Source organism: Hippopotamus amphibius, chromosome 12 (assembly GCF_030028045.1).
Source record: "Hippopotamus amphibius kiboko isolate mHipAmp2 chromosome 12, mHipAmp2.hap2, whole genome shotgun sequence".
NCBI classification, from domain to species: domain Eukaryota; kingdom Metazoa; phylum Chordata; class Mammalia; order Artiodactyla; family Hippopotamidae; genus Hippopotamus; species Hippopotamus amphibius.
The window spans coordinates 8,706,078-8,727,195 of record NC_080197.1 but is presented as its reverse complement, the minus strand read 5'-3'; the positions used below and the strand labels follow the sequence as shown (position 1 = coordinate 8,727,195).

Sequence of the window (21,118 nt, the reverse complement as noted above, 5' to 3'; positions counted from 1 at the left end):
AACCCTGCTCCCAGTGCTGTATCAGAATACTGTTTTCAAATGCATAAGATAAAAATATAAAAGACTACCCAAAAAAGCCAATTATGTGGAAATGCAGTTATCAAAATATTTTTTAAGAAATAGATTTGGATGTAGTTATATACATGCTTCTTTAGTAACACATTCGATAACACAATCTATCAGGAGGCCTAATAACTACTATAACTTTGAAATGGTAATAAATGTCAGTGATATTTCAATATCTCTGCAACAACTGTAATATGATATGATGATATCTGTGATTTGTACTGGTGCTAAAGTCTCAGGTCCCGTGATCAGGTGCTTGCATTTATAATTGAAGAAATGCTCAAGTTTAGGTAAAGGTTGGTGAAGATGAATTTTTTTTTTAAATTCACACTCACGAAATGCCTGAATTTATAGAACCCCTGAGATCCACGGGTCCCAGGTCAAAAGCCCCGGTGCCCGCTGCCACCGAAGGAGCTTTTTTAAATAAAGGATAAATTGAACGAACGCCAGTTCTCAGGAGGGGACTGTTGCTTGGCTCTTGGTCTCCTGGCACACACACAGAGATTAGGTCTGCCAGAACCTGTGTCCGCAAAGAGCAAATTCTTCCTGTGCCTGTGTAATCCTGGTTGCGTGCATCCACTGGTGTGTGAGCGAGAAATCAGAAACTGTGTTGTCCCCTAATTTGACGCCCTACGTGGAAAAGGATTGTCACTGGGACTAAGCCAGCGAGAGGTAATGGAAACCTGATACCACTGACCTCATCCAAAAAAATGGCTATTGTCACAGGATGGAGATGCTGGATATTTGTAGGTTTGGGGAGAAATATATTTGTTAGTGAAATGGAGCTTACTGTGGAGTGAATAAAGGTGAATTATTTGTCAGACGACTGGAGGAGGTTTATGCAATATAGTATTATTGAGCGGGCTATTAACAGAGTGAATTGCTATTGTGACATGCCATTAAATTGTTTTTAGTGTCCACAAAGGTATCATTCAGGAGCTGGCAGGGTTAGTAACAGAGTTGTATTTTTGGTGGACAGCAGCAGATCTCGAAACCAAATAGCATATTTTATAGAAAAGTAAAATATGGTCAAAGCCAGAAGTCTGCAGACAATAGAGTCTGGGGTAGTCGCTTGCTGCTATTTGACAAGAACCCCGAGAATCCAAACCAGGCTCCCTGGATCCCTGATGTACACACAGTTGCAGCTGAAATCCGAGAGATCCCCCAGGAAGTGAGAGAAGTGAGAAGAAGAGAGAAACTGGAATCCTGAACTCTTTCAAGGATGTTCTGTCTAGGTCCTGAAAGTACCCCCAGCATATAGCAGAGAGGTTGGTTCAATAATTATTTGCTGAAAAAAAAGTAAGAAGGAGAGAGTTCAGGAGGGAGATGGGGGAGACAGACAGACAGACAGACAGACAGACGAGCTTTAACCCCGGCCTTGCCTGTTCCCACGCCGATGAACCAGGCTGCCATGTTGCCTCCAGATGAAGGGAAGCAACTGGCTCAGGATCATGCAAACTAGCAAAGGAGACTTTCCGCTAAGGTTCCTATTCTTTGATTTGCAAATGAGGGTTATTTTTATGCCATATTGTGGCCGTTTCCTGGCTGGTTACCTGGCTTCGTTCCTGAAGCTCCTTGTTGGTAATGCAGATAGTGAATTTCATCTCCAGCCTGATTCACAGGGGCCCTGAAGAACACGTACGCTTTTCCCACATGGAAAAAGAACTGAGTCATCTTCCTAAATTAGCTAGGGGAGGGGAAAAGAGACATAGATCTTAAAGAAAGCAAATTCTTCTATTGAAGAAATTGTCTCAACTATGTTTAGGACACATTTCCTCTTAGCTAAGCTCTCAGGTGCTAACTCATGTCAGCTGTTAGAAAGACAGTGTAGTTTTAGTATGAACCAGCCACCCTCTACCCCACTTCTGCTCTGGTTTTCTTGTCCAGTACTCGCTGTGTCCTCCAGGGCCACTGGAGTCCATGTTTGTGGCTACTGTTGTTTCTTTGCTTTTGTTCACATTTTAAGATAGTAGATTGCTATCAAATGTTGGCGTGTATATGTTAATATATCTGAATCGGTTGCCAAATAAATGTAATTTAAATCACAAAGTGCCATTATTATTACATGCCATTGCTATAATTATTTTGGCTATGAAATCATTAATGTATTTTTAATGGTGATATCTAGTACTGGGAGGTGGAGAGATGAGCGTGAGCACTTTGACACATCCACAGGAGGAGGTCCAAGCTGGTACCACTCCCTGGAGGACATTTTTGTAATACATCAAATGCCTCTGAAGTGAACGTGGCCCATGACACAATAATTACACTTCTAGGAATTTAGTGGAAGGATAGCCACACTAAGATATATCTAAAATTTTATCCAATAAAGTATTTAAAATATAGAGAGAAATTAGAAAGAACTGCAATGTCCATTAATAAGGGGTTGGTTATTTTTTTTTTAATTCTAATACTGTACAATACCCACCATTAAAAATCTATGTTCATCAAGCAAAAGTTTCCCATTATATTAAGTAGGGTAAACAAAAGGCAGATTATAAAATAGTATGTACTTTATGATCCTGTAACGCATTATATTTACTTATAGCTATAGTATATCTGCAGAGAGGTGTAACTATAGATAGATATAGTGATAATGGTGATATATTATTATGTAATATCATTATATTTCCGTAATATAATTTATCATAGTTTTTTTCTTTATATTTTTCTATCACTTCCACATTTTCTACATGAAACATGATTTATTCTTATAATCAGGAAGCACACACACACACACACACACACACACACACACACACACATGAATGAAGGTCAGCATTTACAGTCCACGATTTGCCTTTAGTCTACCCAGTGCAGCTCCGGCCTGTGCTCTCACATCCACCCCACCTCCAGCTCTGGCCCCCGGTACCCTTCTGCTTGCCTTCTGCTTTTCAGCACAAATCCCTGACCTGACTCACCAGGTTCTCCTCGATATGTTGTGTGACCAACCCCACATCAACAGTTTCGGAAAAGCTCAGTGCTAACTTTACACACATTTCCTCCTTGGAAGGAAAACCAACAAAGAGCATTCTTGGAGATGCATAGTCCTGCTGCTTGTTAATTCCTGGCAGGAGCACAAAAGAAAAAAGACCTGTTTGCTCTGTATCATCATGGATAGTGGCTCAGTATGTTTACTTATTAATGATGGTTATTAATTTCTTAATACTAGATGCTGGGAATTTAAGTCCATGCAAGCCTCAAGAAGTGGTTAATGTTTGTCCTGAGAGTTGAAAGAAAAAAAGAAAAGAAAAAGAGTTACAGGGTAAGGTAGAGGCAAAACCAAAGGTTCCTTTTCATTTTCTTTTTAAAGTCATGGTGTTGACTGATGTTGGAGGAACTTACATGCTGAAAAGCAGCGTGGTTAGTGGCAAAGATCTGAGGTTCCGGGCTCAGAGTAAACTGATTCGAACCCAGGCTCTGCTCTCATCAGCTTTTTGCTATCTTGCTCAAAGACAGTGTGATTTACCACTTAAAACATGTTTTTATCATCCAAACACCCAAGTTCTAATCCCAGCTCAGCGTTGTCTAGCTGTGATTTCAGGCAAGTCCCTTAAGCTCTCTGAGCCTCCACTTAAGCTCCCTGCAACCAAAATGGAGGAAATGGTCTTTTCTTCTGCAGGGTCAGTAATACTATATAGCAAGCCCCCTACATAGAGCTGATGCTTACTAGGCAGTGACTAAGATTATCACTTTTGATGATAAGGATTCTATTCTATTTATGCATCTTGCAAAAAAGGAAAACAAGGAACAGATAAACCGTATCAAACAGAGACCACCTGAACCTTTGGGGTCATTATGCATTTTGGTTTTTGTGTGTGTGAAACATAAGGAAGACACCAGGACATCTGTACCGGCATGTGTGTGCTCCTCTCCATATTAGATTACATGTTTTAGGACAATAAATCAGTGAAAGAAAAGTAATAAATAATGTATGCTGAAAATGTGATCATGTTTATTAAGAAGCAACAGCCTTGTCATCTTCATTTTCTTCTTCAGTGAGTCTCCCCTCTGAGGGTTTGCTCTTCAGGGACTCCCTGCAATTTAGCTGGAGGCTATTCTCTAATTCTTGTTTGCAAAAATTACCTGCTTTGCAAAAATAAGTTAAAAGCTGAGCATCTGGGTCCTCTGATGAGTCTCCCATCAAATCCATGCCATCATTAGAGATGGCTTCCTGGCTGCAAAAGTTGGGGAGAAACAAATCTCCTATCTTCACATCTGCCTTTTTTGTGCTTTCCCACGCTCTGTGTTCTCACTCCAGTCTTTCTGTGGTGAGTTTTTAAGAAGTCTCTTTAGGTTTCTGGGTTTTGGAAAAGAAACACAGACACACACACAGCAACTTTCCTTTTTCTAGTAATTTGCAGCTGCTAAAACAATATGTTGACATTAGTGCGTTGTGACATCCAAGGACTTTAATTGGAGTTGCATTTTAATCTGTTACTCTTCACCCATTTGCACTTGAATGACCCTGAAAGGAAAAAAAAAAAAAAGGAACCACACTGGCAGCTCTGTCTTCCAGGGGCCAGGAGCAGAACTCTGCATCTTGAAAACAAAGCAGAGTGTGTTTCATATTGAGAGAGAAAGAGAAAGAGAGGGTGTAAGTGAGGTTGAGAAGTTGGGACAGATGGAGAGAGAAAGGAGAAGGGAAAAGGAGGCAAGAGAGAGGCAGAGAGAAAGAGAAAAAATGAAGCATGACCTTTCCCCTGGTAGCGGGGAGCAGCCTGGCCTGAGAGGACGGCACTGTGTCCCGTTCTCTGGCCTCAGTCCCCACCCACTCTTTTGGGAATGGAATGATGACCCACACCTGGGCAGCAACTGCTCTGCTGCTCTCCTGGTTTAATGTTGGTGGCGTATCTTTCCTTTGAATGTCTTGCTGTCAGTGTCCTGGGTTCTGAGAGAGGCTTGCATCTCTTGAGAATGGCCCTGCCTTAGGATTTAAAGTAAGGGTGGACTTAAATGTCTCTGAATGCCCCCTCCCAACCCAGAAGGCTTCTACCATCCTTTTTACCCCTCATTAGTTTTTGTGGTCCTCAAGTAAAGGAATTCTCCTCCCGACACTCTAATCTCGGAAAGCCCCTCCTTTTCCTTCCATTCGCTCTACCTCTGTCTATTATTCCTCTTCCTCCCTAGTCTCTGTTTCTCTCATGTCCCCTTCCTCATGTCACATCCATATCACAAGACCTGCCTCATGGTGCTTAAGGTGTATGTATTATGACACGTCACCATCGTGTGCCAAGCCCAGCATGATTTAAGCAAATCCACTAAATAGTAAATTACTTGTGTTACAGAATTCATGTTTAATTAGCTTATCCTGACATAAAATATTTATCGGGATCTGGCGTTCACTCCAGTTCACCTCTGAAATCCACTTTAATTCTATTTTTGACGGATCGTTTCCCTCATTCCCTCCCTTCCATCTTTCCTGCCTTCTCTTTCCACCCCCCACCGTCCACTCCTCAGTCGAGTATCTGTTGATGGCCCTCTCTCCTTCCTTTCTCTCCCCAACCCTGCTCGTGTCTAATTATGTGACAACAGCAGAATCTGTGGGTTTTATACCATACATTGCATCGCTTTCCTGGCCTTCTGCTTCCCTCCGGGGGGTGAGTCTAGCCCCCCAATTGCTTGACCAGTGCCCACCCACTGATCTCTTAGAGTCCAAGCTGCTCATCTTGTCCAGCTGGGCTTCACCTCATTCCGTGTGGACCTTCAGCATTGTTGACTCTGATGTGACCCCTGTTTGTTTCTCAACTTGGTCCCTTCAGCCAGAAGCTCTGATCCGCCGCTTCCTTGCCTTTGATGTGTCTCCGCTTCCGGTAATTAATCTCATTTTTCCCATATCTCAGTGCTACACGGACAGCCATGAGGATAATACCCCCAGTTTGAGCCAGGTCCTATATCTCCCCAACTTGTGCCTCTTCCTTGTGGTCTGCCACTTTGGTAGACACGTCCTGGTGCCAGGGCTAGAATGTTGACATGCCCACACAGAAAACACAACGCTGACTTCTGTTAAAAGAAAATCAGACTGCCATAGAGCAAGGTGATACCAGTGGACAGGCCTGACGTGGAGCTTGAATGGGCAGTGCTATTAAAAAAATGTGTATTTTGAGCTACTCACCAGTCTGCCCGCTCTCCCTCTGAGAGTGTATTCTTGCTTAAATAAATCCTCACTTTACCTTCTTGAAAAAAAAAAATGTATTGTTACATTTTTATTTATATTGAGTTCTATGTATATTCAGTGTTCTGAGGAAAACCAATAAGAATCAACTGAACATCCAGCCATTCTAGTAAAGCCTATCGTATTGCCCAATACAGTGTTGAGAAAATTGTCCCAACTTTGTAGACTCCATGGCTTCAAGGCCAGTAATACTCTGTGTTCCTGATTTATCACTATGAGCATTCCTGACACGGACTACGGGGTGTATTCAGGACCAAAAGGTCTGTTTAGCCTAACCCTTTGTCTACTAGAACAAATAGATTTGAACAGTCTGTCCTCATAGAAACTTTTGTAAGAATGTTGTCCTTGCATTCTTTGATAGATTTGTTTCCATTTTTCTTAAAAATTTAGGCCATGTGCTTCATGGGCAAGTCCTTGATGCTCTCTGGAGGCACAGACCCCCGTGAAAATACTTGGAAAAATTAAAGGCATTCCTCTCATGTAAGAGGTCAGTTATTCCCTCCTCGGAGTCTCACTTCCCCCGTCTGTAAAGTGGGCGGGATTCGCCAAGCTGGGTGAACACAGCGGGATGATACATTAAAAAGTGCTCAGTAAACCCCAGGCACCCCAGCAATGAAGACATTGTGCTGCTCTCCTTGATTCTGTCTGGAAAATGGAGCAAGTTATTTCTGTGAAACTGTCTGCAAGGGGTGTTTGGGTGGATTAGCCAATTAATATTAGCAAATCATGTGGAGGTATTGAATTGAAAGGTTTTGTACTAAAGAGTGCTTTTTTTTTTCTTGACACTGCAGTATGTCCAGTGTTCATTTTACGTGGAACATTACATACCTCCATAAAGATTATCTGGCAGTTCAGCACTTTGTTTTTCCTGCTTACAAACTGAAGCAAGCAGAGCTGGGCATTTCGAAAGGGAAGCGCTGATGTTTCCCCAAGTTTTTAACTCATCTGTCTGTATCTTCTAAATGAGATGCATCCTCTACCAATTACTTCAAAATGTGCTTTTCCTACGTAACACTATACCATGGCCACAGTTCTGCTTCTAGAGCCGCAGAGGCATGTACGCAGCTCTGGGTCTTCATGTATGTGCATATATGCACAAGTCTACATGAACAGGATCATATTGTAGTGGCAGCTTGTCAATTTTAAGTAGTCGTCTACTGCCTCCTTTGATGCTTGACTCCCCCTCATTTCCACCCCATCCAGGCTCGCTGCAATGTCCCTACCCACCTGGACCCATAATCCAAATCAATAAACTGGAGGGAAACTTCACACTTAACTCCATGCTCGTATAATTTATATGCCAGTCTTTTTTTCTCAGGTGTGCGCGTGCACGCACACGAGCTGTAGCACTGTTTTTTGTTTTCAGGGTGTTTTTTTTTGTTTTTTTTTTTGTCTGTGTGCCTAAAATGGAATGCAGCTTCCAAGAATGAAGACTTTGTGTTTGGATGCTTCTAATTTTACTTTCTAAATTATCATATGGTAAATTTGACTTTTCCTGGAGGTGTACAATTCTATGAATTGTAATTCATGTATGGATTTGTATTATAATCACAACACTCAGCATAGAGAACATTCCAGAAACTCCCTCCTCCTTCCCTCTGTACTCACACCTCCCTGCACCCCGCTCCCTGTCACCCACTGACCTGTTCTCCTTCAGGGTATTGTGTCTGTCTGATAATGTATACAGATAACATTCTACAGTAATTAACCTTTTGGGACTGGCTTCTTTCATATGTAACGCCTTTGTGATCCATGCTAGTTGTCATGTGTATCACATTGTTCCTTTTCAATGCTAAGGAGTGTAACATCCTATGGGGCACTACAGTCTGTTGATCGTTCTCCTCCGAGTGCAGACTTTGAAATGGTCCTGGTTAAGTGTGCTCGTCTTAGGATCCTATTTCTAGTACCTCAGGTTTCGATAGAGAGTTTATATTAGTACATGAATTTACCAAATTAAAGTGTTGAGAAAATCAAGGCATGGGAGAGCTAGTCATTAGGGGAATTTAAAACTAGCTTGAGCTTAAGTGGCAGATAAACTACCCAGGAGTAAAAAACCAATAGCTCCTTCCACCCTTTATTGACTGCCCTGCTACATGCCAGGCACTGAGCTGGACACTCACACCCTGTAGCCAGTCAGCTCTCCTAAAACCTTAGCAGTAGGCACTCATACCTTTATTTTACAGGAAAAGAACCTGAAGGACGTCTTCAGCTAACACCCAAAGCAGGTGGTCCTACTATGGTCTCCAAAGTCACTGTCTACCCAATTCCCCCCCACCCAACCACCAGAACGTTCCAGCAATTTGTGCCTCTCTTGGTTTTAGTTAGAGTTTCACATCTTTTCTCTCTCAGTAGTTTAGATAAACTTGGTATTACAGTTTCCTTCCCTCCTTTAAGTGATGCAAATTGCTTTACCCAAAGAAAGGCATCACGTTACACCATTACATGAAAAAAAATCTACGAAGGGAGAAGAAGGCAGAAAAAGATGTTTGGAATTTTTTTCCCTCATTTTTTTTCTTTCTAACTGACTAAAATGACTGCGAGGGTTTTGGGTTTTTTTTCTTCCCCCTTCTTTCTTGTTAAGTGAACATATTCAGATCTTATATACAGAAGCAAAATGAAGCCAAGAGATGATCAGTTATCTGGTGAAACTGATTAATATAGTAGAGATTGTTCATGGGGTAGGGGTGTTTGGGGGTACATTTCTCCCCTCATCTGCCTGCCCCACACCATCATGTGTGTCCGGATGGGGCTTGGGGTTCTGAAAAATTAAAATATGTGAAGTGAACTGATTACCTCCTTCAATTTCCCATGGTAGTTATGTTCTGGTGATTATTTGTTTGCTTTTGTCATTGATAATAACACTTTAGCTAAAAATCAAAGAATTAGATTTACAGAATTCAGGGAGATCTGCTAGCAGAAAGTTTCCTTGCATTAGCTGTGTAGTAGCCTCTACAGCCGAGCAGACAGGTGGATACATAGCCATGTTTCTTTTTTCTTTTTTTCTCCCTCATCTTAAACACTGTATATGGAGTAAATAGTTTTCCTCAGGAAGGATCTTGCTGGCTCTGTCATCAGGAATTCAGCTCCTGGAGCTTACATAACTGTGTTTTATGCCTTGAAGAGCTCAAGATGCTAAGCTTCTGCGAATGACTCTGATATAAATGGAATCACTTTGTAAATGGCTGTCAGGAACTGCCCCTCCATTAAGGAGCCACATCTAGCCCGTCACAACTGCCATCATCCCTCTCTCCCCCATCTAATCTGCCACTAAATCCTGTTTGGTCGACCTCTGAAATGGCTCTCAAATGGGTCCCTCTCTACCCCCACCGCCGCTACTTCATCCAAGGCTTCATCACCTTTCCAATGCATTAATATCATCACCTCCTAGCTGGTCTCAGTGCATCCAGCCCCTCAAATCCATTCTTCTCACTGGCAACACAAGCATCATTGTCAAGCACAGCTCTGATCTGATCGTGTATACCATGAATCCCAGAGTCCCAAACACTGTTTCTGAAAGTGCAGTGTGTGAGATGTTTTGGGGAAAATATACAAATGAATGCATTTTATTTAAATACTTATATATTTATTTTTACAGCTGCATCTTGTTTATGGTGAATCTGATTTTTCATTCATGATGTTGACTCATAACGTCCTTTTAAAATTTAATCAAATGTGGTTTATAGGGGGAGAGTTTTTGTTGTTGTTGTTTTGTTTTGTTGTTGATTGTTTGTTTTAAGTGGGCTGCTTAAAAAACAAATCCCAAAGTCAATAGCCAGCTATGGCAAAAAAAAAATGTGAAGGTGGTATACAAATGACTGAAGCTTGAAAAACACGGGCAAAGAGACAAAGTCCAAACTCCTCACCCCATCATCAAAGATACTTCCCATGTTGGTTCCCCCCAAACAGCAAAAAGCAGCCTTCACGCCTGCCTGTCCCCACTCTCTACCAGCTTTCTTCAACAAGAACTTCCTTCTCACTTTTACTCACATCAACACTTCGCAGTTTTCTCAACATATTAAGGCTTTTTATATTTGTGTACTTCCTCCTTCCACCCTTCAAAATATTGTCCCCTTTGTCTAGGTTGTATTTTTCTACCTGGCGAACTTCTATACATCCTTCAAAACCCAGTTCACATGTGCCAATCTCTGTGAACTCTAAGTTCCTCAGATAGAATTCACCAGGCCTGTACTCCTATGCTCTGCTGTGTAGCTGCTTTTAACACTTGATATTCTAGCTATTTGAGTATCTTTTTCCACCCCCACAACTAATGAACCCCACAAGGCTATACCTAAATCTCTGTGTCTCCATTGGCCAGTGGTGGGCCTAGTGCATAAAAGGGCTCATCTGTTTATCGAACAAATGGAGAAATAAATAACTGACTGAATCAAGGCAGATTCTTTCTTCAAAGGGAGGGTATTTGTCGGCGTGCAAGGTCTCACACACAACTCATCTGCCAAAAGAAAGTAATCACGACGCACCAGCCTCCCTGCTAAGTGGGTCTCAAAAGTTGTTCTGACAGTGTTTCTCAAGCTACTTAGCTGCAACTATCTTTTCTTCTTTAAATTACTCTGAAACATTTACCCGTAGCAAATGGTGACACAGCAGCACAGATGCCTGCTGGTAGCACTCATAAGACTTATTATAACTTCTCTCTCTCCCCTCTCCTTCTCCTGGACTCCCGGCTTTTCCAGAGCAGAGACTGAATCTATTTTGTTCAGTGCAGCACCTGCCCCCCGGACAGGGCTGGCACATAGTCGTACTTGGTGTTTCTTGAATAAATGGCGTCTGAATACTCCATCTATTTGTTGACAGACCACCTCAGTTTTTCTTTGCAGATAGGGACTGTGCAAGGTGGGGTGAGAAAACCCACTTCAGGGGGTGGCATCTTCAGAGCAAGGGCTTCCCTGTGGACAAATTTTGCCACTTGTTTGCCCTCCCCAACAGTGGCACTTTTTGCCTTCCCGGAATATTTTCTTTCATCCCCTGAATTCCCGTTGTCCATTCAACAAAAATCAATCTAATTCTGTGCACGTGGCCAGCGTTTTGCTTTCAGTTGTACATGCAGGTACATAGTGATCAAAAAAGCAATCTTCGAGGTTTGGGGGGGGCGGGGGGTGAAGGGGAAGCTGAGACGAAGCGAGAGAGTAGCACAGACATATATATAGTACCAACTGCTTCAATAGCTAGCCAGTGGGAAGTTGTTGTATAACAAAGGGAGTCCAACTCGAGGATGGAAGATGCCTTAGAGGACTGGGACGGGGAGGGTGGGGGGGATTCGAGGGAGGGTGGGGGGGGGAGTGGAAGGAGGGAGGGAATATGGGGATATGTGTATAAAAACAGATGATTGAACTTGGTATACCCCCCCCCAAAAAAATAATAAAAAAAAAATGCAATCTTCAGTGCCAGATAAAGGGCTTAGCAGGGTGGGTAGGACGTGGCAGAGCCTCAAAAGCATCATTACGATTTATGGTAATTTATCATGTTTACATTCCTAATGACCATCATGTCATGTGACAAACTTGGTCCTCTTTTGTTTGGTTCCTTTGATCATTTTATGTCAAGTCCTTAATCCATTTGACTGTTTCTTGGGATTCACACTAAACATTACCTATTGTCTCAAGGTGCCCTCAGAAGCTTTTTTGCATGTTTTTCTGCATTTAAACATTTTAGGAAAATTACAAAAATTATCTACTCTCATCCTCTTCATTTTCACTCAAGCACGTACTCTGTATTTGGCCATATTTGGACCTAGCTGGACCTCAGTGTTGTTAGTTAGTCTTTCGTTAATTTTTTCGTTCATTCATAGCGTAAATATTTATTGAGCACCTATCTTTGCCAGGTGCTGTTCTAGGCTCTGTGGGCTCAGTGTTGAACAAAACAGAAACAGCTCCTGCCTTCCTAAAGAGTTAATTCAAGTGGGGAGACAAACAAAAATAAGAAAAAAGGAAAAGTACATAACATCAATATAATGTAATGGTATAGTATATTACAATGTTAATATAATATAATGATATGATATGCGTGTTATGAAGAAAACCAAAAGACAAAGACTGACTCTGACCTCAACCACAAAGCGAGTGGCTTCCTGGTTTTATTCCACTTTCTGACCCCTCCAGCAATATAACCCTGTCGTACCTCATGACCCAAACTAGCTCCCCACTGACCTTTGCAGGATTCTAGTCTAATCAGCTCCCCTGACCTACTGTTGGTGGTGCTTATCTGTGCATCTCTGTGGGTGTAGAGAAAGCCTTGGGGGCAAAGCATGCTGGGAAGACTCAGGGAAGGGGGTGAGTTGGGGAAGGGTGTGGACCACCTGGACCTCCAGGATCTTTCCCCAACCCCCTCTTTTGCCACATCCTTCAGTGATGAAGCTTTCTCTCTCTGCCTGTCAAAGGCATGTCTCAGCCAAAGAGAAGTTTCCAGAGGTTCCCCCTTGCACTGGGGACAGTGTTCTACATGAAGTAGGTGGTATGGGGATATTTGCTGAGCGTGTGTGTTTGGGACCATGTGACGTTAACCATCATGAAGGTTCTGGGTACTGTAGGGCAGCAAGCCACGTGGTACCTCCAATGTCGCTGTGGTAGATGGGGACCTGCAGCTCCTGAACAGAAAGCAGAAGGAGCTGGCAGGAGCCACCAGCCAGCGTCCCCGCCTCCCCCTAAGTCGTCTGATGCCGTGCGGCCCTTTTCCACTGGCAAAGGTTGGGAGCCCAAGGCGTCATTAGGATCCTTCCATCACTTCCTCATTAGTTCTTAGATAGTGTTTTAATGACAGCTTGAGAGGCTCGTATCCTGGCCTCCTTCTATTTATGTTCCCCACCGTGTTAATGTGCACTTAATGAGAAATTCTTGTCTTGCTTGTAAATCCTGTAGCCGGCATTCAATTTATTGACAGATGTTTGCTTGGATCTCTTTAAAATTACTTCATAAATCTTCCGGGATAAAAGGCCTCAAGTTTGGTTATTAAGACAGGGCCTGGTTGACAGTTTCATATTTAACTGTTTAGAACTCGGCTGTCAGGGCTGTAGCGGGGTGTGCGGCCGTGGGGCGCTGGCCCCGAGGACCATTTGCCGCGTTTTCTGAACCTATCAGAGCGCTCCCTGCTGAAGTGTGTCTACTGTCCCTTATGATCCCTTTGGTTCACTTCTAGGCGACCTCACTGGGCTTCACACTTATTCTTTTAGCGTATCAGCATGTCAGGGTGATGAAGGGTTTCTGCCGATAGGAGCTAAGGGCTCAGGAAGCCACCGCGCCTCCATCACAAGGAAGGAGGGTTGACGGGCGCCGAACGCTGAGGTGGCACTTCCCACGACAGCCACCGGCCACCGGCTGGAAACCTGGTGGGCTTCATCTCCGTCCTTGGGTGGCAAACAAGTGGATGTGGTGGGAAGGAGGTCTGCTTGCAAGTTTTAAGACCACGCTCATCTTTCGTAGCTGTGGACTTTTCAGGGCCATCCCTGAATTGGGACTTTTAATTTTTTTATCCTGTTGCCAGTGACGGAAAACTCACCTTCAAAGTGGCTTGGGGGGAAAAAGGTGGAAAGATAGTTAACTGGTTCATGTGGTTGAATTTTACAGGAGTAGCAGCCCTCAGGCCTGGTTTGGTCCCAGGAATGAAATAAACTCTGTTCCGCTCTCTTTGGAATGTTTGCCTTCCCCTGTCTTAGCGCCACCCTCAGAATTCCTGTGGTGGTCCCAGGAGCTCCTCAGGGCTTCCAGATTCAGATCCAGCAGAAAAGGACACCAGAAGCTCCTCTTCCAAGTGCCCAGAGGAAAGAAAGGCTTACTGTGTCTCAGTGGGCCTCATCAGGTCACATGGCCACTCTTTAACCAATCACGGTGGTCGCAGGTAGGCTATTTTCTGATTGGCTAGTTCTGAGGCACGTGATGGGCCCCACCTAAAGCACTGGAATTAAGACTAAGGGGTAGGATATTGTAGAGTCAGCGTGGGGTCTTGTTACCTGAAGAAGGAAGAATAGAGCCAGGCAGCAATAAAAAAAATGTCCCTATGTCTCCCACACGTTCAAGACAACATCCTGCCCTGTCAAGTCTTTCATTTCATTCGGAAGAGTTGCTATAGGTTGGCAGTCTCTGTGCTAAAACAGGATTCTGACATATCCTGTTGGAGCATACTTTCAAAAGAGTAAAATTCAGAAAACCCCGGAGAGGCCAGGCCGTTGAGAAGTTCTCCAAACCCCTCCACAAGCCAATAAGCAGTAACAGGGTGGAAAACAGAATTGCTCCACTTCATACTATCACAGAGCAGCCCGTTTGCATGTCAGATGATAATGGGCATTGGGGCCAAAAGGAGAGTGTTTTTTGCTTACTTGCTGGTGTCTTGTCACATTGCATTGCTTGAAGTGTGTCAGATCGCATTGGGTAATGGTGCTTCCATCCTGCGCTGACGTGACCCACGGCTTTGCAACGTTTAAGACAAGTGTTTGGGGGTTTTTCTCCCCAATCCAATTTTTTGCGCAAGTGCTGTTTACCAGATGAGGCATATGTGAATACGATTAGAATTGAAAACACATCTACCGTTTAAGCCAGAATTTATTAGGGGGCCTCTGGGAGGGAAGGCACATGACACATTTACTCACAGCCCCTGACGGGCCTCAACGAGGGGCCGACTCCTCATCCAGAATCTTCCATGTTTACTGAAATCTGGAAACTTCTGAAACGGTTAGGGCACCCTTTATAGCTGAGAGCTGGACGGCAAGCTTGGTCTTAGTGTTCTGCGGGGCCAACTGCCCCATACCGCTGACAAACACAGTGTTCACAGAAATAATTGTAATAATCTTGGTTTGGTGTTGCCTTGTAGTAGTAACAGCTAACACTTATATAATGTTTGCTGCGTGCCAGCTACTGTTCTAATTCACCACTGTAAATATTTTAATTCTTTTCATCTTTTAATGGTCCTGAATGCTATTATTATTCCCTGTTGTAACAGTGAGGAAACTGAGGCATAGAGATGTTAAATAACTTGTTTAATGACTCATAATTGATGGAGCTGAGGTTTGAACTCTCACACAGTCTGGCTCTCAAGCTGTGCTCCAAATATGATGCTCTAATGCCCATACCACGAGGTTATATGGATAAACACATTGATTCAAGATCTATGGTACTAAATGGTATTAAATATATAATAGATAAGTTAAATGCCATGTGTATGATTTTTATTTATTATTTATTTATATGTTATAATGATAATATTATATTTATTATATAATGTTACATATATGATGTCAGAAATATTATAAAACTTTCTCCTAAAAGTATTGATTCATGATACAAAAATTCACACAGCTTACAATGGTTTAAAAAGGAAGATGAGAGGAAAAAACAATAGCAAAATTAAATATTGTTAAAACAATAAAATTAAATTAGGAGAAACGTAATTTCACAGAAATGTATGCAGCTAAAATTGAAGCAAAAATTTAGGCCTAAGCATCCTGACAGATAAAACCTAAAGGGGGTCAAGTGAAGACTTACTATATTTGTGTCTTCCCAAGGTTCAAGCAGCCTCATGCTCGGGTCTCCAGACAAGTCCGAGAGGGCTTTCTCTCACAGTTCCTCAGACCAGGACACGCTGGAAACCATTGGTCATAAGCAGCTTCCCCTGCTTTTAAGGGAAACACGTCAAGGGGGCACCAGGGCCCTATGGAAATTCCATGTATTGATGTGAAAATAACAGAGCAGTTCTATTACTTTGAGCAAGGTGTTCAGTGCCTCTGTATTTGTTTTCTTATCTGGACAGGTGTGCTGTCTTGTCTGTGTTCCTCCAGAATGAGGCCCAGAAACAAGAATTTGAGTACAAATATTTCATTTGGTTGTTGATCCTAGGAAACACCAGGGGAGTGTGGAGATGTAAGACAGGGAGGAGGTGGATACGAACAAAGAGTGAGCGGTGCAGCAAGTGAGCACTGTGGGTGCCTGGAGCTCGATGCTGCCACGGCACCTGGGAGCCAGTGCACCACACGCATTTCAGCGTTGTCCTAGATGAGGGGCAAGAGTGCTGGGATAGTTTTCCACCAAATCTCCATGGCCTCGGGGCTTCTTCCTGGGGCATTCCTCTTCAGCATTTCCAGCTTGTTCTGTGTGCAAGCCAGACATGCCCTCAGAGTGGGACAATTGCCCTCAGCCAGAGAAGCACAGGCTTTCCAAGTAGGTATGCCTGGCGGGGAGAGGTGTTCACCTAGGAGATACGGATAGGGCTGTGTCAAAGTCTAACGTGAATAATAGTGGCCCCTGCCTCCTAGGGCTCTTGTAATGATTGAATGAGATAATGAATGCATATAGCGCACTTGGAGTACTGTCTAGCTTACGCAAAATCTTAAAAAGTGGGGAAAACATAAAACTAAAACGTCTAGGAGGAGATCTGGAAGCTTCAGGAAAAGGTAGATCCAGGTGCTCAAACGAGTTGGGCTGGGCAAGACCATGGTGAGCAGGGAGACTAGCCTATGCAAAGGGGTCAGCATTTGAGCAGTGACAGGTGTCAAAGACCATGTCCTCTCCGTGGTCCATTTCCAATCTAGCACGTTAGTCAGATCTATTCCCAGATACTCAAAATGAACTCAAATAATCAGTCAATGCAGCTGGGGGTGGGGGTGGGGCAACGAGTTCACGTAGTTTGCATCATGCAGCTAAATCCGCCAGTTGCGTGATGGACGGTTTCATGACTCCACGGGCTGTTTTGGCATTGTGTAGACACAGCCTAAATTGGTGCCCGCACCTCCCACTAATCATGCTCTGAGAGAGAACATGGAGTTATTGAGATCCCCAAGCAGCACTTTGGCACACACGCTATCTAACGATATCAAGAGATGAAGGAGGCCTTTGAAATGAGCTTTCGAGAGTGAGTAATGACCTTCAGGATGTGATGCAGGGATTGTCTTTTGAAACTGGTATATCTTGATGGATGATTGAAAAGCTGCTGTCTTTGGTATAGTTTTCACGGTTTTATACTTGGGGATGTGTAATAAATAAATGTGTAATTGCCCTCAACATGATGCAAGACCAGGAGGTGAGGATAAGACAGAATAGCCCTATAACAGCATAAAATTTTATTAGGATCCCCATTGATAGGCAAGGCAGTGTTGTGTGAACAAAGAATGGTCTGTCTTAAGTTGACCAAGATAGAATCCAATACAATGAAGAACAAATCCCACCAGCTGGTGTGTAGGGAGGTGGGGAGAGTGGTATAAAGGATAGGTACTCTCATCTGTAACATCGTTGTGAAAGAGGTTCGGTGTCCGTATTAATGTTAGTAATGCCAACCGAAATTGTTTACCATGTAATTCTGCAGATTAAACAGTATTTATAAAACATTTGTGGTGCTTTTTCTAATTGATGGAAGTGACTACGTTTTGCAAAGGCCTCTAATTCTTAATTCATTGAGGTCTTTTCCATTTTTGTATTAAGGTTGGTTTTTGTGCCCAATGTATTCATTATATGTTTTTTGTTTTCATTCTTTGTGATCACAGCTCAGCTTTATAGATAGATGATAGATAGATAGATGATAGATAGATAGATAGATAGATAGAAGATAGATGATAGATGGATAGATAGACAGATAGACAGATGATAGATAGATGATAGATGATAGATAGATGATAGATAGATACATGATAGACAGATAGATGATAGATAGATATAGATGGGTGAAAACCTTAGATATTATATACAGTGTCTAGAAATTGGGCTCAACTTCCTCTTCATCCTATGTTTTATTGGGTAAGTCCAAGAATGTTTGCAATATCGCTATATAAAACTCTACTAGAATTTAGAAGACTTGTATGTTAACATTTTTGTGTCATCACCTTCAAAGAAATTCAATTTTAGTCCTACCTTCTTCAGTCTAATTTAGAACCTTAAATGTTCACAAAGATTTAATAATATTGCTGAGTAAATGATAACGTATTAATTACCGGAGCTTTAACTGTGTCGTCTCTGAATGTCATTGGAGAGAGGTTTTTGATTGTTGGTTACCACTTCCCACTGTCTTCATACTTGAATGTGCTTTGTCTGCAACTAAAATTTCTCTCTTTTTTCAAACCTGCTGTGGCTTTCCAATACCCAGTTCGGTCATATCTATACGCAGGACATGCACAAAATAAGTGGTGGCTCAGCAAGATTTTATTTTCGTTATGCAGCTGAAATAGAGGCATTTGCATGCACCTGGTAAATACAAACATCCCTTTTGACAAGTCCCTAAAATTCCTATAGCTTATATTTCCTATATCATAGCACTTAATATTTAATTACCTACCAACTTCAATTGTCCCCCATAAGACTCATGAGTGTTATTTTTCTTTGGAGGTTTGATTTCCAACTTCTAAAACAGTGATTCTCAACTGGGGACAATTTTGTTTCCCCAAAGACATTTGGCATTGTTTAGGGACATTATTTATTGCCACAACTAAGCAAAGAGAAGGTAGTGCTGGGGAGAGTGTGATGCTGGGTAGAGGCCAGGGATGCAGCTGAACATCCTACAGGGCACAGCACTGCTGCCGCCCACAGCAGAGAGTGATCTGACCCAAATGTCAGTAGTGCTGAGGCTGAGAAATCTTGCCTAGAAAGAATTTAAGCATTATTTCTTCACTTCCTGTTTTGGATCCAGTACAGACCTGACACCCAGTAGGTGTTCAGATTCAACTTGAGAGTCTGAGTTTGCCTTTTAAATCAGAGCCTCAAGTGACTCTAAGTACAGAGGTTTTCAATAGAAGGAAAAGAAAATGTTTTTGAATTCAGTATGTATGGATCAGGGAGGTGGGGGGGAGGGGGAGGGGGATACAAAATAGGAAAAAATGTAGATAAAGAAGAACTCACCTCCTGCTCTTTGCCGTGATTGCCATCAACATAAAAAGGCAAGGTTGTTCATCTTCAGGGGACAATCTTTGTATGGAGGGAATCCCTTGGGGGGCATTGGGAATTTTATTGCTTTTCATTGGGGGCAGTGTAAAACAGGGTAATTGAGGCTTGACAAACAAATCGTGACTTACTTTTTTCTGTGGCTCCAGAAGGAAAATAGAATTCTCACAGAGCAAGGATCAACCTTTTCCTCCATAAATCACCAGAGTAGGTGGAAATTTGGCTAATATCCAGGGCACCACAAAGAAATAAACAATGCCAAAGCAATCTGCAGCTCTATTGTGCGCCAGCTTCTCCACAGATACATATTTCTCCTTGATTTGATCTCATTTTTTTTTCTCCTAAACTAAAACTTTTTCAGTCTCTCTTTCAGACAGTCTCTTAGGTGAGGCCTTTGGAACAGGACCCTGACAATGTCCTGGTCAGCTCTTTCAGGTTTTTAAAAAAAAAAAAAAAAAAGTTGATTTCCTGTTCTGGTGAGCCATACATCACTGACGTCCCCCGTCCGTGCTCCTTGTCTGTGACAGAATGAGAGGTGTCATTTATCACCGGGGCTTGCGGAAGCTGTGGGAAGAGGGATTGAAATTTTTTCTGGAAGGCCTTTCAGTGTCTACCGGCTGCCAGATCATTAAAAAGGGGGCTTTCCAAAGAAACTTGTGTGATGTGATTGCACTTACTGTCAAGGATAGGCTCAAAGAAAGAGGAAACATCAAAAGGGAGCAAGAGAAAGAGGGAGAGGAAGGAGAGAAGTTTCTGCCAGGGGCATTTCAAGTTCTGGAGCCATGCAGACAGGGTCTGCGGTGGGGCCGTCTTCGTGTGTGCATGCTAAGTAAGTCCTCCAGAGACGTCCCCATTGCTCCTGGTGCCAATGAGGAAACCGAAACAGGAAACCTCTTTAATGGCACTTTTTCGCATCACATATTATGTAGGGCACGGAGACAGACTTTGTGCGGTATGGGGCATGGCTTGCAGCAGAATCATTGAAGAGCTGAGGCAGGAAAACCTATCTGAACAAAAGCAGAGGATCCCAATAAATCACCAGGCGAAAGTGAGACCTACTGGCGGGCTTCTTCTCCAAAGAGACATTTATGGCATACTGTTTGCATAAGCGCACTCGGAAAATGCCCAAGAATATCTTCTTCCAGCTCCGCTCCTTTTGGCATGAAGTTTGCCACCAAGTGGATCTCCAGGGATCGGAGAATAGACTCTGCTTATCTTTTTTTCTTTTTTCTTTTTTTTCCCAAAGGGAAGTATCCTTCCTTCTACTCCCTGTGCTATCAAAGTAATAAAAATAAGTTGGCATTTAAGTAGTCCTGACTACATGCCAGGCACTGTACTACGTGTTTTACTTGTATACTCACTTTAATTTTTAGAGTAATCCCATAAGAAGGGTGATTCTCTTTTGGAGACGGTGTGGTTGAAGCACAGAGAGGTTAAGTAACTTGCCCAAGGTTGCGCGTTCTTGGCAAAGCTGAGATTCTAATCTGGGTCGTTAGGTTCCAGAGTCTATGCTCTTAGCCTCTGGTTGGCAGTGTGAAGGCTGAACATGGTGAGGAGGCCCTGTGATTTCTGAAGCCTCTGGATTGCAAATGTAATCATGTTAATTTAGGAAATTAACAACTTAATGATGACCTGAAGCAGAGGTTAGCAAATTACAACCAGTGGGTCAGATCCAGCCCACAGTTTGTTTTGTACAGCCAGTAACTAAGAATAATTTTTACATATTTTAAATGGTTGAAAACAATTTATGGAAACTTGTTTTCTTCCTTGGTATGTCAGTACCTGCACAATTAGCCTCTATTTTGCCTCTTGTCCTACAAACCCTAAAGTATTTACTTGCTGGCTTTCTACAGGAAAAATGTGCTGACCTCTGACCTGAGGTAGAATCAGCTATAGAAATAAAATAAGTAAACAAATAAGTAAAGGTGGGAAAAAAGAACAAAAAAACAAAAGAAAGAAAGAGGGAAGGAGATGGGGAAGAAAGGAAAGGAGAGAAGAGGGGATGAAAAGA

General features: G+C 42.7%; 1 protein-coding gene across 2 annotated transcripts in view; it reads left to right on the top strand.

Annotated features, from left to right (window-relative positions):
- The window catches only part of TSHZ2 (teashirt zinc finger homeobox 2), a 260,691-nt gene that overhangs the window by 139,325 nt on the left and 100,248 nt on the right, over positions 1 to 21,118 (top strand). The gene's annotated exons all lie outside the window — the stretch shown is intronic.